Source organism: Oryza sativa, chromosome 4, assembly GCF_034140825.1.
Source record: "Oryza sativa Japonica Group chromosome 4, ASM3414082v1".
Lineage (NCBI taxonomy): Eukaryota > Viridiplantae > Streptophyta > Magnoliopsida > Poales > Poaceae > Oryza > Oryza sativa.
Window position 1 is genome coordinate 995,129 of NC_089038.1, and position 18,701 is coordinate 1,013,829.

The 18,701-nt window shown below is 44.5% G+C and overlaps 1 pseudogene across 1 annotated transcript; it reads right to left on the minus strand.

Annotated features, from left to right (window-relative positions):
• Positions 1 to 642: 642 nt before the first annotated feature.
• Positions 643 to 6,303, minus strand: LOC136351198 (uncharacterized; annotated as a pseudogene). Its single transcript, XR_010740832.1, has 4 exons — positions 6,092 to 6,303; positions 5,701 to 5,847; positions 1,631 to 4,663; positions 643 to 1,432 (listed from the first exon to the last, which is right to left on the minus strand). The product of XR_010740832.1 is annotated as an uncharacterized protein (transcript).
• Positions 6,304 to 18,701: the final 12,398 nt, after the last annotated feature.

An 18,701-nucleotide genomic window follows, 5' to 3' on the forward strand; every position in this document is an offset into this window, starting at 1 on the left:
AAGCCTGTTTTGGATATAGTTGAATCAAAGGAAATTGTCCCTTCTGAAACTAGAAGGAAATTAAGGTGCTACTGTGTCACCATTATTTTTTAAGTCCAAGTTCTTTAATCTCCTGTATCTTGAATTAATTGTAGCTACAAAATTAGGATAAACAGGGAAAAATGAAGACTGGAAATCTAGTTTGAGGTTTTCTTGAGTAAGCACTGAATTGGAAAAAGGACTGTATTTTTGCTCTTGTGTTTCGCTAGTTATGGATTGTATTTTTAATAGGTGCAGCTGTCTGCCAAAATGGGCCTAATGTGTGTATTCATACAGGCCCAGCAAACACTAACACCTGGGATACACCCCAAATCTTACTGCATGCCACTCTCCACTGCAATATTGCAGAAGGTTTCACTTCAAAACAGAGTATCATATCACTGCACAAGTACAAAACACAATTACTAATGGTGACTGCTAATTTGGTTGAAATGCATCTTAATTCATTGATCAAATCAGTCAGACCTGAGGCTTAAAAAAATCTTGTGCTTCTCCCTTTGCACATTTTGAAGCAGAGAAAAAACTAACAAAAGAAATGCGGATTTGATAAGGAGTGTTTGTTAAAGAAAATTTACACAGGCATATCATGTGTTGACTGTGGAGTGCAGAGCAAAATATACAATACCTTCAAAATGACAGAGCAATTAATACATACATTTGCAGCATAGACAATATATGTCACACTCACAATCATCATCATTGTTTCTGTTCATACAAGTGAAGTAATTAGGAGTACAAACTCGGTCAATCCACATATGCTGACAAATCACACGAACACACACGCACCCACAAACAAGTGCACAACAGCAACTCGACTGCATGAGGATCACCCAATGAATCTGCTCATGCCGCTGAAGCTGATGATTTATTCGTCGATCTCTAGCTAGCACACCACACCAGAAATGGAGCTAGAGATCAAAGTTTTCATATGCATGTATGATCATCTATCCGGAAAGATGAAGCATACGTAGTAATCCGATGGATGGATCGGTCGAACAAGCAGATCGACCAACCGACCAAACGGAAAGCAAGCATGTATGGAGAAAATAACTTAGCAGATAGATGAGCTCACACACCAGCTGAGCATCCATTTATTAATTTTCACACAAAAAAACAAGAAGCAGAAATGAACAAAATCCAAGCTAGTAACAAGCAGATGACGAGCGTCTGGTCGCCGGCGGGAGATGTACTTACTCATCATGCATTAGATATTGCTGCCGTTGCAAATGATATGATGAAATGAGCGAGCACATTGAACACCAGCCCAAGTAAGGACATATATAATAGAGATAGATCGATCTGAAGATTTTGAGCCATTGGATGATGGAAAGGGAATGACACGTAGATGATTACTGTATCAAATATGTAGTGTATGGACGTATATATCGATCACCTAAAATTAGCAAGAAAAGAAAGCACGCCAAGTCAGACAAAATTAAGAAAAAGGAAAATGCTCGATCATATATATACATGATGGAGTAAGTAAAGTAATGAGCTTTATGTGTTTCTATGAATGTATGTATGTGCGTGCAAGGAATGAAACCCAAGTAATAATTATTCATCCATACAGACATATCACATACGTACGTACCTGAGCATGGAACCTCTAGGCAGGTTCTTCTTGTAGTAGCGTGAGTGGGTGGGCTCAAAGAGGGAAGGATGGTGTCCGTTCTCCAACCCGTCCCACTCCAGTCCATCCCACCATTCCTTCTCACAATCCACCTTGGGCTTGTGGGTACTGTCGAGACCAACAGCCGGTAGGCGGGTGAGGCTCCAGCAGCCTCGGATTTTGATGGTCTCCAGCTTGGGCGCCACAATCCTATGCCCGCAGATGCGTTGTAGAGAGGGCAGCTCGTGCAGGTGGATGTGCTTCAGCTCTGAGAATTCTATAGTTGCCACCAGAAGCTCTTGATTATTATCATCCACTCGGAAGACATCCTTGAGGTCACCACAGCACACAATCTCAAGGGTTTCCAACACACAGTATGCATAGGAAAGACTGTTGTAATATAAGGGAAGCACATATATCAACCTGGGGCAGCAATCTAGGTGTAGCACCTGCAGGTCGAATGACCCATCTTCAGGCTCAAAATGCAGCTGGCCCCTTGTGCCCCAGTCCCAGATGTGGCGCGCCCTTGCTAGTTGGGATGCCCAGAATGTCCTCAGAAGACAGAAAATTGTGTCACTACCGGTACTAGGTGGAGTGAATACAACGCCTTCAATGTTAGGGCATCTCTCCACTCTGCACCACTCTAGGTTATTCCATCTCCGTGCCTTATCTGAATGGCTTGTGATACTTGCGATAGACAAGCTGTCATGCACGTGCAGGCCTGAAGCTCTTTCACAGATGGAACCTGGCAAAGATGGCGACGACAATGGTTTCGTCTGCATCCTCTTATCATCTTGTAAGCTAATGTAGTGAGAGGTGCTGCCCTCCGATTTACATGGCCACATCCAGTTGCCGTTCATGGTTGCTTGTAGTTGCAAGTGCTGGATCGTGGAGTCGACATCCGCATATAACTTCTTGTTGTCAGCAGCTGGTCGTCGGCTTTTGGTCGACATCAACCAACGTTGTTCAGCCCTGCTAACGGCAATGGGCCTTCTCTTGCTTATTGTTCCGCCTAATTCAGAACCATCAGTAGTAGCAGTAGCAACACTAGCAGGAGGGGACGAGATCTCGATGCATGGTGCATCCAAGGGATATTTTGTATCATTTAGCGAGCGAAGGAGCCTTCTGTCCCTCACTGAAATATACCATTTAAATTCAACAGGTGAGAATGATGATGATTCTTCTACACCTGTAGCATGATCAAGTTCTGTGCTACTAGTGTCGATGTGCAGAACCTCCAATGATACATCTTGTGTTGGCCATAGTATTGCACGAAGCTCCTTGCATCCAAGCAGTAGGAGCTCCTTGAGAGACCAGTTGCCTCGCATTGAACGTAGGTCGAGGGTTTTAATACAAGTGCCTGAGACGTCGAGTTGCTTGAGCCTCTCAAACACTCCTCTCAAAAGCACACTCTTCAACTGGGTGCATCCTCGGAAGGAGATGCTCTCTATCTTGGCTGTGACATCAACATCATTGTCATTGCTGCTGCTAGAGAAGCTAAATGACTCGAGTGATGGCGGTAGGTCATGAGGGTCAATTCGCGTCAACTCAAAACAACCATCAAGAATGATCGTCTTTACGATTTTGCAGCTAGACAGGTTCGGGAATAATGTTGCTGCTACCTGATCTTCCTTCCATACTTGTGACTGATGTTGATCTTCAGTTATTGGTTCGGTTGTGACTTGGAGCTTGACAAGGTTGAGTAGCCCAAGGGGCTTGGTGCTGCTTCCGACACCAGCACTAGAATTGTTACCATCACGGAGTAGATGGTTTATGCTCCAATGCTTGACCCCCTTCACATTTAGCTCCCTAAGCTCAACCATCAGATCTTGTGCCTCTACTGATAGCAGCCAATACCAATCTGTGTAACTCAGGTCAAGCACCCATAGCTTCTGGAAACATGCTCCACTACTAATACCAGTCTCCTTGTCAGTATCTCCAGCACTAGTACTATTTGGTGTTGAGCCTGAGCAGAGCTTGTCTTTGTCTTTGCAACGGTCAAGTAGGAGGAATCTTAGGCTGCTACAACCGAGGAAGGGCGGAGATGTAAAACTAAATGTACACTGGGAGAGATTTATCACACGCAACCTGTCTACAGATGAATGTTGGGACATTCCATCCTCTAGTGATTCTTTACATCTTCCGGTTGCTTCCATCCAGAAGAATGATGCCTTTACAGAATCACATGGCACTTGTAGTGTAGCTAGTTTTCTTTCATTATTATTCTGATTGTCATTCCAATCCAATCTCAGGTTGGTATGCAAAGCTTGGGCAATCTCCCATGCTGACGTATTACCAGCGGATCGTATGATCCCGCTGCATACCCAGTAGTTAGCCGCGTGGGTGGCCTAGTCAATACCATGGTTTCCATCTAACAGTCTCACCACCTTGTAGTACATGATGCACTCCTTGACAATCTCAGGGCTCATGCCAGGTTTTGGGACACCAGTGGACCTAGCAACCTCCTCAGCCTCTTCATGCAGCAGGGGTTGAACATTAAAAGGATTAGCAAACATAGCGACATCGCTCAATCCGGCAATCTTCTGCAAATCGGACCCGATCCAGGGCCCAAACCTGACCTGGGATGTCCACAGTACCCTTTTGCTCGAGAGTCCCATTATTGCAGGAACACCGCACTCCTGCACATCTATGTAGCCGCCGCTCCCGTTGTGGAAGATCACTAGGCATGTGTGACCGGCAAGCTCATTAAGAATCGCCTCAGTGACATCTGGTATCACCCCTCTGGCACCGTGCTCCACGCCATCGAAATCATCCTCCTCGTCACGCTGATCAAACACGGCCATCACCCACCGAGGAAGCTTCAGCTCCTGGGCGATGGCCTTCTGCAGGGCCCTCTTGCTCTGCCACAGAGAGCAATCAACGTGGATGATCTTGTCCAACCCCAGCTTCAGCTTCTCCGGTACAGACGACCATCTCAGTCGTTTGGCCACCTCTTTGAGGACGGCGGATGACCCCAATCCATATCCTCCGGCCTTGAAATAGATCACCGTACTTCTGACAGTTTTTTGGTGGAAAACTTTCAAATTAATGATACGTACTATAGTATAGTTAATTAGCTAGTGTTATGGTTTAATCTCGTTGTTGTTTAAGTGATCTTTTGGTTTGAGTTATATATACTAAGTCTCGTGTGCGTGTGTGCTAGGAGCACGACAGTGCGTGCATGTGTGAGTTAATTAGTGTGATATCAGTGAAAGCCATGAGTTGTATGTAAGTGCCTGCATGCAGTAGATGTGTCAAGTGAAGTGAGTCTCGTGGCGTGAAGTGTGTCAGTAGATGTTATATTTAAAGAACATTTGATGATGAATCAAGTCACAATAAAATAAATGATAATTACATAATTTTTTTGAATAAGACAAATGGTCAAACGATGGATAAAAAAGTCAACGGCGTCATAAATTAAAATACGGAGGTAGTAATTAGCAAGTGTGCATGTGTGTCCATGCAGCTGAAAGTTTAGTTTGGGTCGTGGAGTTAGATATGGGCAAGTTTGTTATATATGGCCTGCGTGGGGGTGTGTGGCTATATAAGCTAGTAAATATATTTTGAGTTATGTACTATAAGTCATATATATGTAATCGAAAATACAAAAAGATTTTGCCGGACTTCTATTTGAAAACCAGTGAAGTTATAGAGAAGACCACCAAACTGAATAAATTAATGACACTCCTGGGTCTAAATTAAAATATACCCCATATATATGTAATGAATTAATGAAAGTGTGTTTGAACAAATTAATAGCATCCAAATTGGATGCATACATGCCTGCCTAGCTAATATATACTTTTCTCCGTTTCATATTATAAGACTTTCTAACATTGTCAATATTCATATATATGCTAATAAATCTAGACATATATATGTGTTTAGATTCATTAGCATTTATATATATGAATGTGAGCAATGCTAGAAAGTCTTATAATATGAAACAGAGGGAATGCCAAATTTTGCATGCATGGTCGCTGAATAATTTCCATTCAAAATGAAAAGAGAAAAAAATATAATGGCACATTGGCACGGAGTGAAATATATACCTCATCCGCTGGCATGATGAGTCGATCTGTTGCCTGGATCTCTTGCTAGCTAGCTGGATCTTCAATTGTTGAATTACAGTCTAGGCGAGCAGCTCCATCATATCTTGATCAGTCGATGTTCTTTGAATCGCACGTACGTTACAAAATCTAGAATATGTTCTTTTAATTTAATTAATCAATGATTCTATATGAATATAAATTGATGATATAAAACTAAATACAAATTAACTGGAGTATATTGAAACATGCATTCAAGAATGTCCCTTGCTAGCTCGTTGAGAACCAAAACTCCAGAGAGATATATAAGACTCTTATATATCACTGTGTTGATTATTTGTACATATATAAAACTATGGATGTTGAGAAAGCAAGCTGCATTCATGTAGCTTACCTTGATCACGATGTTGAGAAAACTGGGCGGCCGGGAGTGAACAAACTAAGCCATGCTTGCACGCATCATGGGAGCATACAAAATGAAACGATCGAAGAACTGAATGCAAGATGATGTTTGGGGAGAGCTGATGGAGCTAGCAGAAGCCTACATAGAATGCGTGCATTACATGCTTGGTCTATTATTCCTTCCGTTTGCTTTGGTAATGTGCTTTTCGGCAAAAGTGTCCCAAATCGATATACTATCTCCCAAGCTGTGCGCTCCATCAATAATCATCAGATTCGTTGCTTGGACTGCCACTGATCGCTGCTGGGCCCTCCTTAATTAAAGAGCATGCATAAAGAAAAAGATATAAAGCGAAAGGAGTGTTGTTTGCTTCATCTAAGCTAATATGCCTGTCAGTCCAGGCCTCCAGGGTGACCCAAGCTATTCTGAGCGAAAGCAATTGTATCCCTGTTTATCCTAAAGATAAAATGCCCTTTTATATATAAAAATACCAGTAGAAACCGCCTCATCACTGTAACTTCCTTTAGAGAACGGATCATCGATACGGTAAATTAAGGCCGGGCTATCGGTCGTGTTATGAAAATAGATGCACAACGGAGACATGGAAAACCCTTGCGGGAAAAAACCACGGGCACCGACCGGCAATGATCATTATAGAGGAATTGGATACAAACGCAGGGGATACATTGGGCTGTCGTACCCTCTCCGTGCGGCTTACAAGTGATATATATAGGAGAAATCTAGGAGTCCTAATAGGAAACTAATTCTATAAAGTAGAGTCCTATTAGATAACTAATCCGAATATATTGTGGGCCCAAAATTTGGATCACATATTTAACAATCTCCATCTTGAGACGAATTTCCCTTGTAGCATAAAAATCTTCAACCTCTAAACAACCTCATGATGATAAAATCAATGTGCGCCAAATAGTCACTTGGACTATAATCCATAACACCCTTGATCCAGAAGAGGTAGACCATACTTCAAACTCGCCATTGGGAACAAATCCTGAATCTGCTGCGAAAACGGACTCTCCGGAAACGTCGGAATCTAAACAGAAAAGAGCAAAATCACCAAACAGCACATAAATAAGCATGAACAGTACATGTAGATATTTTTAACATGTAGATCTCAATTTTAGAAAAATTTAGAGACTTGAACCAACTAAATCCGTGCTAAGATGAATTAGTTATGAATTTTTAAAGATTAAATCGGATTAAAACACTTATATGAATTTTAATTGAATTATGACGCAATAATGAATTATTTTTGAAAAGGAAAAGGGGTCTATTGCGTCAGCGGCTAGGGTTTGCGGTGGACCGGGCGCACGGCAGCGGTTCACGGAAACGAACTGCCGAGATCGATCCATCCAAAACGGAGGGCCGAGATCGATCGGGTCTACGGCGGCTCACGACAGACGGCCACGATGACGTCAGCGGTGACGTCACCTCCGGCGGCGGCTCGGCGGCTCGGGCGCGTGTCACGCCCTGAATTTCTATCCAAAATTCCAAACGCTTACATGTGTGTGAACCCTCGTCCAGAAATCAACCGAGGCACACAATAACAAATTGATAATAGAGTACAATTATTACTCTAATTAAAAAGCGAATAAAATGTCATTACAGAGGTAGATAGTTCCTCTCAATCAATAAAGATCTAAGCAGCGGAAAAAAAAAGATAAACGGCGCAAACGACTCCACTCCACAGGCAGCTTGACCAGGGCTACACCTAATCCTCCATACCATCAGCATCATTGTAGAACTCTTCCTCTGATGAATGATTGCAAGGTGAGTATATGACATACTCAGCAAGTCACGCAGCAAATATGCAAGTGCACAGGATAACAAAGGATGGCATAATAGGGTTCCATTTGCATAAACAGCATTTAGCAAACATTTGAGAATTTAATAAAACAGTTAAGTAATATTTAAACAATATTAATCCAACGCTATACAACATACCCTGTTGTATAGGCCCAACCATTCTGAACAACCATACCCGGCTGTACAGATCTATCTCCAAACCAGGAATATACCATTCCAAACTAGGAGCTAAACAAATTATTACCAGTTATAGCATCTTTTATTATGATGAGAGGTGTGAGACTAATCACGAAAGACATTGTCAGACCCGCCCATAACCGCGGGCACGGCTATTCGAATAGTTTTACTCTGATCAGAAGTGTACCACTGTACCCACAAGACACAGCCCCACATCATGTCACCATGTGCCTCAATACCACCACGGTACCTCGGAAAGGAGATGTGACAATACCCCTTGCTTAACACAATCCACCGCAGCGCACCATTCCTGCATCATAATCACCCCCTTATAACAAGGCATGGACTCCCCAGCGACCCCCGTGGGCTTATCTCTGCCACTTCTCAGTCTGGCCCCGTGGGCTTATCTCCGCCACTTTTCAGTCTGGTGCCCCGCAATAAACTGTACTATACAAAAGGTAAAGCCGTTGCCCACGCTGGCTTGTGGTTGGCACGGTTAATGTTTCACAACCGAAACTCGTGAACCGGTCCTTAATTGTCATGAGCACGACTCTCAAAACCATGTGCTCACAACCCACCATTATCAGGTTTTAGTTGGCAAGTAATTAATTAACCAATCACGATTGACCATCGTGAACTATCATTAAGCCATCATTAATTAATTAATAGTGAATCATGAGTTATCCCAATAGTGTGCTAATGTTTCTAAGCATGGCTAAGCAATCATATCTAATATCTAGTTGAACCAATATATATATAGCCCAACTAGTCAAGTTATAATAACCCAAGGTATCAAGGAATAAAGTAATCAAAATCAAAAAGGGCTATAACAAACAATAGGTTAATTCCACCCAATGACATTCGAAAATAAATGCAATAGTTGACTAGAAACAGTAGCTTTAAACGGGATCAACATGCTCAAAGGGTTGTTTGGGATCTGTGTGACTTGCCTTGCTGGCCTTGGAACTCTTCAAATTCTTCTTCTGCGAAAACGGACTCTCCGGAAACGTCGGAATCTAAACAGAAAAGAGCAAAAACACCAAAACAGCACATAAACAGGCATGAACAGTACATGTGGATATTTTTAACATGTAGATCTCAATTTTAGAAAAATTTAGAGACTTGAACCAACTAAATCCGAGCTAAGATGAATTAGTTATGAATTTGTAAAGATTAAATCGGATTAAAACACTTATATGGATTTTAATTGAATTATGACGCAATAATGAATTATTTTTGAAAAGGAAAAGGGAATTATTGCGTCAGCGGCTAGGGTTAGCGGTCGACCGGGTGCACGGCAGCGGTTCACGGGAACGGACGGCCGAGATCGATCTTATCCAAAACGAACGGCCGAGATCGATCGGGTCTACGGCGGCTCACGGCAGACGGCCCCGATGACGTCGGCGATGACGTCACCACCGGCGGCGGCTCGGCGGCTCGGCAGCTCGGACGGCGCAAGCTCGCCGGCGAACGACGGCGCGAGGAGGCGAACGGAAGGCACCAGGACGTAGAGCGCGACGCGGCGAACTCACCGGTGACCAAAGAAGCGGCGGAGAAGCAACGGACGGCGGTGGCGACGGTCTTCGGCTTGACGACGACGGCGGTGCTCCGGCGGTCTTCAGCGACGGCGAAGTGGCGGACGAGGACGGCGACGCGACGGCGACCATGATGGCGATCTCCCCGAGCGACGACGACGACCGGAACGACGGCGAAGCACGGCTGGAGCGACGGCGACGACGGCGGCGCTAGGTCACACGGCGCTAGAGCTCTTCCGACGGCGAGAGACGAAGGCGAGGGTGGCGGCGGGTAGAGGAGACACCGGGGGTTCTTATATAGGGGTTGGAGGGCGGCGGCGAAGGCCCACGGCGACCGGCGACGCGAAGGAAACATCGGGGTTCGGAGGAAAGAGACCGATCCGATTCGACCTCGAATCCACGAATTTCCAAACGATTTTAGCCGATGATTCCAAAAGAGAAAAGGTAGAGGAGATCCCGAAGATTGTTTCCCCACAATTGATTTCACCGGAGAAGGAAAGGCGCGGCCGAATTTGGAAGGAGACGACGGCGGCGCGGCGCTAGGGTTTCGGGCGGCGGCGGCCGGAGGAGGAAGACGACTCCGACAGGCGAGCCCCACCTGTCAGCGACGGGAACGCGCGCGCGAGTGGCGGCTGTGAACTGGGCCGACTTGGGCCGGGGAGAGAGAGAGAGGGTTTTGGGCCGCCCAAAGCCAAAAGAAGACTTTTAAAAACCTTTTTCAATTTAAATTATTCATAAAATGCAATTCCATTTATTAAAAATACTTCCTTAGCTCAAATAAATCCTAGAAAAATCTAGGAATTATAGAATTAAGCAAAGTATTTAATGAAATTTTATCTGGCCCCATTTTATATCGGAATTTATTAATTAAAAATTAGATCTTCTCTTCTAGACTTTTAAAATAATTTCTAAAAAAAATTCCATTTAAACAATAATTTATATATTTAGGATTTTTAGGGTGTGACAGCGTGCAAGCTCGCCGGCGAATGACGGCGCGACGACGCGAACGGAGGATACCAGGACGTAGAGCGCGACGCGGCGAACTCACCGATGACCAAAACGTCGGCGGAAGATGAACGGACGGCGGCGGCGACGAGATCGAAGTGGCGGAGACCTTCGGCTTGACGACGGCGGTCTACAGCGACGGCGAAGAGGCGGACGAGGACGGCGACGCGACGGCGACCACGATGGCGACCTCCCCGAGCGACGACGACGACCGGAACGGCGGCGACGCACGGCTGGAGCGGCGGCGACGACGGCGGCACGAGGTTACACGGGGCTAGGGCGCTTCCGACGGCGAGAGACGAAGGCGAGGGTGGCGGCGGGTAGCGGAGACACCGGGGTTCCTTTTATAGGGGCAAGGAGGCGGCGGCGAAGGCCCACGGCGACCGGCGACGAGAAGGAAACTTTGGGGTTCGGAGGAAAGAGACCGATCCGATTCGACCTCGAATCCACGAATTTCCAAACGATTTTAGCCGATGATTCCAAAAGAGAAAAGGTAGAGGAGATCCCGAAGATCGTTTCCCCTCAATCGATTTCACCGGATCGGGAAAGACGCGGCCGAATTTGGAAAGCGGCGGCGGCGGCGCGGCGCTAGGGTTTCTGGCGGCGGCGACCGGAGGTAGACGAAGACTGACAGGTGGGCCCCACCTGTCAGCGGACGGACGCGCGCGCGCGAGCGGCGGCTGCTGCTGGACTGGGCCGACTGGGCCGAGGGAGAGAGAGAAAGGGGTTTTGGGCCGACTTTCGGCCCAAAGCCAAAAGAGACTTTTAAAGACCTTTTTCAATTTAAATTATTCATGAAATGCAATTCCATTTATTAAAAATACTTCCTTAGCTCAAATAAATCCCAGAAAAATCTAGGAATTATAGAATTAAGCAAGTTATTTAATGAAATTTTATCTGGCCCCATTTTATATTGGAATTTATTAATTAAAATTAGATCTTCTCTTCTAGGCTTTTAAAATAAATTCTAATAATTCCAATTAAACAACAATTTATAAATTTAGGATTTTTAGGATGTGACAAACCTACCCCCCTTAAACAGAATCTCGTCCTCGAGATTCGGAAGAACTGGCGAACAGATGCGGATGGGCTGACTTCAATTCATCTTCTCGTTCCCAAGTTGATTCTTCTTCCGAGTGATTACTCCATTGGACTTTGCAAAAACGGATAACTCGATTTCTGGTTCTTCTCTCATCTATTTCCAAGATACGGATTGGTTTCTCCACATAGGTCAGATCCTCTTGGACTTCTATCTGTTCAAGATTAGCTTCTTCGGTAGGTACTCTTAAACACTTCTTCAATTGCGACACATGGAACACATTATGGACTCCTGCCAAAGATTGAGGTAATTCCAACTGATAAGCAACCTTTGCTCTTCTACTGACAATCTTATAAGGTCCCACAAAACGCGGTGCCAATTTTCCTTTGGTGTGAAAACGATGAACTCCTCGAAAAGGCGTGACACGAAGATACACATAATCTCCTTCGTCGAAACTCAAATCTCTGCGGCGATTGTCGGCATAACTCTTATGACGAGACTGGGCCACACACAATCTTTCTTGAATGATTTTCACCTTTTCTTCTGCTTCCCTCAGGATATCCGTCCCGAAAACCTGACGTTCTCCCGTTTGATCCCATAAAAGCGGAGTGCGGCACTTCCGACCATACAGTGCTTCGTAAGGAGCCATCTGAAGACTAGCTTGATAACTGTTGTTGTACGAGAATTCCGCATAAGGTAGATTCTTATCCCAACTTCCACCGAAATCTAAAGCACAAGCTCTTAACATGTCTTCCAAAATCTGATTCACCCTTTCAGTTTGTCCATCTGTCTGCGGATGATAAGCGGTACTAAAGTTCAGCTTAGAACCCATCTCTTCCTGAAGCTTCTTCCAAAACTTTGAAGTAAACTGTCTGCCTCGATCAGACACTATTTTCTTAGGGACGCCATGCAAACACACAATCCTGGCCATATACAATTCCGCCAACCGACTTCCGGAATAGGTTGTCTTTACTGGGATGAAATGAGCCACTTTGGTAAGTCTGTCGACTATCACCCAAATAGAGTCATGGCCTGATGACGTTCTGGGTAGACCAGTGATGAAATCCATACCGATTTCCTCCCATTTCCATTCAGGAATCTTCAAAGGCTGCAGCAAACCGGCGGGTTTCTGATGTTCTGCCTTGACTCGCTGACAAACATCACATACTGCGACATACTCTGCGATTTCACGCTTCATACTTGCCCACCAAAATCTTTCCTTGAGATCCTGGTACATTTTGGTACTACCAGGGTGAATGGAGTATAAAGTATCATGAGCTTCTTTCAGAATTACATCTTTTAAATCTTTGTTGTCGGGGACGCAGATTCTCTCACCCAACCATACAGTTCCTTGCTCATCCTCCAAGAAGCCGATAGCTTTTCCTCTTCTCATATTCTTCTTGATTTCTTGAATATCAGGATCATTAATTTGGGCTTCTCTAACTTGATCAATTAGAGTGGGCTTCGCTTCTAAGGCTGCAACGAAACCTCTACTGACAATTCCCAAATTTAATCTTTCAAATTCCTTGCATAACTCCAATGGCAATTGTCGTCCTTCCGTAGCATTGCAATAGCCTTTCCTGCTAAGAGCGTCCGCTACAACATTAGCCTTTCCCGGGTGATAATGAATTCCCATGTCATAATCCTTAATTAATTCCAACCATCTCCTTTGTCTCATGTTCAGATCCGGCTGAGTAAAGATATATTTTAAACTCTTATGATCGGTATACACCTCTGTACGAGTACCGAAAAGATAATGACGCCAAATCTTCAACGCATGAACTACTGCAGCTAACTCAAGATCATGAGTAGGGTAGTTCTTCTCATGCGGACGTAACTGACGAGATGCATAGGCAACCACCTTCCCATCTTGCATCAGAACACAACCTAACCCAAGTTTGGATGCATCGCAATACACTTGGAAACCCTTCTTTGGATTAGGTAAAATCAAAATGGGAGCTGATATTAAGCGATTCTTCAACTCTTGAAAACTCTGCTCACATTCTTCTAACCACTTGTACTTCACATCTTTTTGAAGTAATCGTGTCATGGGCTTAGCAATCTTGGAAAAATTCTCTATAAACCTCCGATAATATCCTGCGAGGCCTAGGAAACTGCGAATCTCTGAAACTGTCTTTGGTTGTTTCCAGTTGGTTACGGATTCTACATTACTAGGATCGACGGCAACTCCTCCTGCTGAGATGACGTGACCAAGGAACTTCACTTCAGACAACCAAAATTCACACTTACTAAACTTGGCATACAGTTGATGTTCTCGTAGCTTCTCTAGTGCAAGGCGAAGATGCTCTTCATGCTCTTCTTTGGTTCGAGAGTAGATAAGAATGTCATCAATAAAGACCACCACGAACTTGTCTAGGTATTCCATGAACACCTTATTCATCAAGTTCATGAAGAAAGCGGGGGCATTGGTAAGTCCAAAAGACATAACAGTACATTCGAACAATCCATACCTAGTGGTAAAAGCTGTCTTAGGTATATCTTCCTCTTTGATTCTCAACTGGTGATACCCTGATCGAAGATCTATCTTGGAGAAAACGGTAGCACCTTTAAGCTGATCAAACAAATCATCAATTCTGGGCAGCGGGTACTTATTCTTGATAGTCACATCATTTAGTGTACGATAGTCCACACACATCCTCTGGGTATGATCTTTCTTTTCCACAAAAATAACTGGAGCTCCCCATGGAGATGAACTTGGTCTGATGTATCCTTTCTGAAGCAAATCGTCTACTTGCCTCTTGACTTCTGCCAACTCATTGGCTGCCATTCTATAAGGTCTCTTATGGATCGGAGTTGTCCCTGGTACCAATTCTATTCTAATTCAATATCTCTTTTAGGCGGCTTACCAGGTAAATCGTCTGGGAACACATCGGGATACTCCCGGACTATAGGAATCTCTTTCAAAGTCATTTGGTTCAGTCTTGACCTTAAAGACTCAGAAGACAATGCATGAACAGTTACAACTCGACCATCATTACTGGTGAGAGTTACTTTTCTGTTAGCACAGTCTATCACACCTTTATATCTGGCTAACCAGTCCATCCCTAGGATGACATCAAGGTCTTTGGATTCTAACAAGATAAGATTGGCCAAAAATGGTACTCCTTGAATTTCTATTATGACAGAGGGGCTACGTTGCAAAGAGAGTGCTTGATTACTTGGGGTACTAACCATCAAAGGACGTCTAAGATCTTCTACTTCCATCCCATGATTTCCCGCAAAACTCATAGATAGGAATGAATGTGTAGCACCAGAATCGAAAAGCACTGTTGCAGGAACTAAGTTAACAAGAAACGTACCCAAAATCACATCTGGAGCACCTTGAGCTTCTGCAGCAGCAACATGATTGACACGGGCCTTTGATGCTGGTACGGTAGAGTTGCTCTGGGTAGGGACAACCTTCACGCGTCGAGGCTTCGGACACTTGTCAGCATAATGTCCTGAGTCTCCACAGTTGAAACACACCACGGGCTTGCTGCCTTGCTCCTTCTTGGCAGGTTGTTGCTGTGTCGAAGCTACAACAGGGTGTGGAGCTTGATTGCGGATGTTGTTGCCAGCATTGTGGTTGAAGAACTGACGCTGCGGATGAACAACTGACGAAGAACCTCCCTGTGGCATAGACTGGGGTCCTAAAGTAAGACGCGGCCTTTGACTATTCCCCTGTTGTGCCTTGAATTGAGCAATAAGGCGTTTCTTCTGTTCCATGCGATTGTACTTGTCCTCCTGGCGAATAGCCTTATCCACTAACTTCTGGAAATCAGGATAATCCCCAGTTATGAGTGGATAAGAAAGCTCATCATTAAGTCCTTCCAAGAACTTCTCCTGGCGCTCTTCATCAGTGCGCACATCTTCCGGAGCATAACGAGCCAGACGATTGAACTCGTGCAGATACTCGGTAACAGAGCGAGACCCCTGAGTGAGCGACCTGAACTCCTTCTTCTTGAGAGACTCCACTCCCGATGGTATATGCGTCTTCCGGAAAGCAACGGTGAATTCAAGCCAAGTGATAGGTTCAGCAGTAGTCCTGTTAAGGCGAAAGTGATCCCACCACTCAGAGGCAGGGCCATGCAGCTGATGTGATGCAAATGAGACCTTCTCCTGATCGGTGCACTGAAGCAAATCCAACTTCTTCTCTATGGCATGCAGCCAATCACCAGCTTCAACAGGATTAGTAGTGCTAGAGAAAGTAGGCGGCCTCACACGAAGAAATTCTGCTAACTTGTTCTGGGGAGGTGCATGGTTATTTCCCTGGTTCTGCTGGTTCTGGAGTTGCTGCATCATCATGTTCATAAGCTGTGCCTGTTGAGCCAGGACTTGGGCAAGTGTGGGATTCTCTCCATTGTTGTTGTTGTTGTTATTGTTGTTATTGTTGTTATTGGGGCCATTCCCGTTGCTGCGAGTGAGCACCATCTGGCATGGGCAGGAGCACAAGAAGAGAAACCGGGGAAAACTACTTAGGACAGAGAATTAATTTAACTTTTATTGATCTTAAGTGAGTTTCATTATTACAAACTGAAGACTCTCACACCACTAAACTCACCAACTACCTAACACTCGAAAGCAAACAAACGCATGCACTTACATCCCTCTACTGATGTAAATCACATGCGAGACACACACAACCAAACTTAAAGCAAGCAAACTAACACAACGATCTAAGACAACGGTTTGACAAGGCTTTCTAAGTCTTCCGGGCATCGGAGTTGATTGAAGGCTCGTTCGGCTCGTCTTCATCATCTTGAGTGGCTCCCCACTCGATCTTGGAATGGGTGCGCTTGGATTCTTCTCCTTCATCATCACTTACGTTGACGACCGGAGGATCCGCTAGGGCTGGGGTAACTTCTTTTTCCACCACACGGACCTTTGGCGCCAATTGGTAGCGAGGGACAAATAGAGCTCTCTTCCTTGCGGTAAGACGAACCCTGGCCTTCTGCGGTGGTGCTTCTCCCTTCAACGCGGCTAGTTCCTTCTCCAAACGATCCACCTTGTCCTCTAGCTTGCAAATCTTACCACGATTCCGGTCTTCACGATCTTGAGCTGCTAACACAGTCTCCGCACGGGTTTCATCCATAGCCCACAGCATCTCAACCAAATGCCTTGTGGTAGCATCATTCTCAATTCCCTCAGTCTCAAGGTAGCTGCCACGGTCACTTCCCTGTGGTTGACGAGGATGGTAGCGATAATCAGTGTCGGCCAACTGATCACTGTAGCGATCGCGGAGCTCTCCTACGGCGATCCTTGCCACCTCCTAACATGCATGGATGTAGTTTCTTCCTCCAGCTTCGAACATCACTGAGGGGATATCTTCACTATTACTATTCAAGGTGACTTTGACTCGGCACTTCTCTTCGTGACGATCATGAGGAATCTGGGCATAAAAAGGGGCAGTCCCAAATCCTATGACAAAGGACATCGTACGCAACTCCTGGACAAATCCCTCAACACCAAACAAGTACTCAGGCTTGTAGCGCGGCATCTAAAGACAAGTGAAAGGAGGGAGTTAAGACATTTATCCAATTAATAGCACAAGTTTTTGGATTAATTTGAATAAAGTTAGAAAATCAAAGTAAAAGGTAAGTAAATAAAGTAAACCAAGCTTGCAAGATAAGTTGAAACAGTTGGAAACAAGGTCACAAATTGTGTACTTTTGAACAACAGGTTCCAAAAGAAATAAAAGAAAATTATAAAATCAACATGCTAAATTTATTTTATTGCAGCAAGATTAAATAAAACAATATTGTAAAACTTTTGCTGGTAAACGAGCCATTAGTACAGTAATAGATGTACAGTACTAATAACACTGGAATAAATTTTTGAATGAGAACCACTAAAAGAGATTATGAAGTGCATGTGCTATTAGTTTGGTTTAATTAAAAGAGAAGGGGAGGAGAACAGTTCTACTTTTCCAATATTTTTAGAGGGCTTCTATGGGTAACCATTTGGCATAACCTAGGGTCAAGGGGGCTCTGATACCAACTTGTCACGCCCGGAATTTCTATCCAAAATTCCAAACGCTTACATGTGTGTGAACCCTCGTCCAGGAATCAACCGAGGCACACAGTAACAAATTGATAATAGAGTACAATTATTACTCTAATTAATAAGCGAATAAAATGTCATTACAGAGGTAGATAGTTCCTCTCAATCAATAAAGATCTAAGCAGCGGAAAGATAAGATAAACGGCGCATACGGCTCCACTCCACAGGCAGCTTGACCAGGGCTACACCTAATCCTCCACACCATCAGCTTCACTGTAGAACTCTTCCTCTGATGAATGATTGCAAGGTGAGTATATGACATACTCAGCAAGCCACGCAGCAAATATGCAAGTGCACAGGATAACAAAGGATGGCATAGTAGGGTTTCATTTGCATAAACAGCATTTAATAAACATTTCAGAATTTAATAAAACAGTTAAGTAATAATTAAACAATATTAAACCAACACTATACAACATACCCTGTTGCATAGGCCCAACCATTCTGAACAACCAACCCGGCTGCACAGTTCTATCTCCAAACCAGGAATATACCATTCCAAACCAGGAGCTAAACAAATTATTACCAGTTATAGCATCTTTTATTATGATGAGAGGTGTGAAACTAATCACGAAAGACATTGTTAGACCCGCCCATAACCGCGGGCACGGCTATTCGAATAGTTTTACTCTGATCAGAGGTGTACCATAGTACCCACAAGACACAACCCCACATCATGTCACCATGTGCCTCAATACCACCACGGTACCTCGGAAAGGAGCTGTGACAGTACCCCTCACACAACACAATCCACCACAGCGCACCTTTCCTGGACCATAATCACCCCCTTATAAACAAGGCATGGACTCCCCAGCGACCCCGTGGGCTTATCTTCGCCACTTCTCAGTCTGGTGCTCCGCAATGAACCATGCTATACAAAAGGTAAAGCCGTTGCCCACGCTGGCTTGTGGTTGGCACGGTTAATGTTTCACAACCGAAACTCGTGAACCGGTCCTTAATTGTC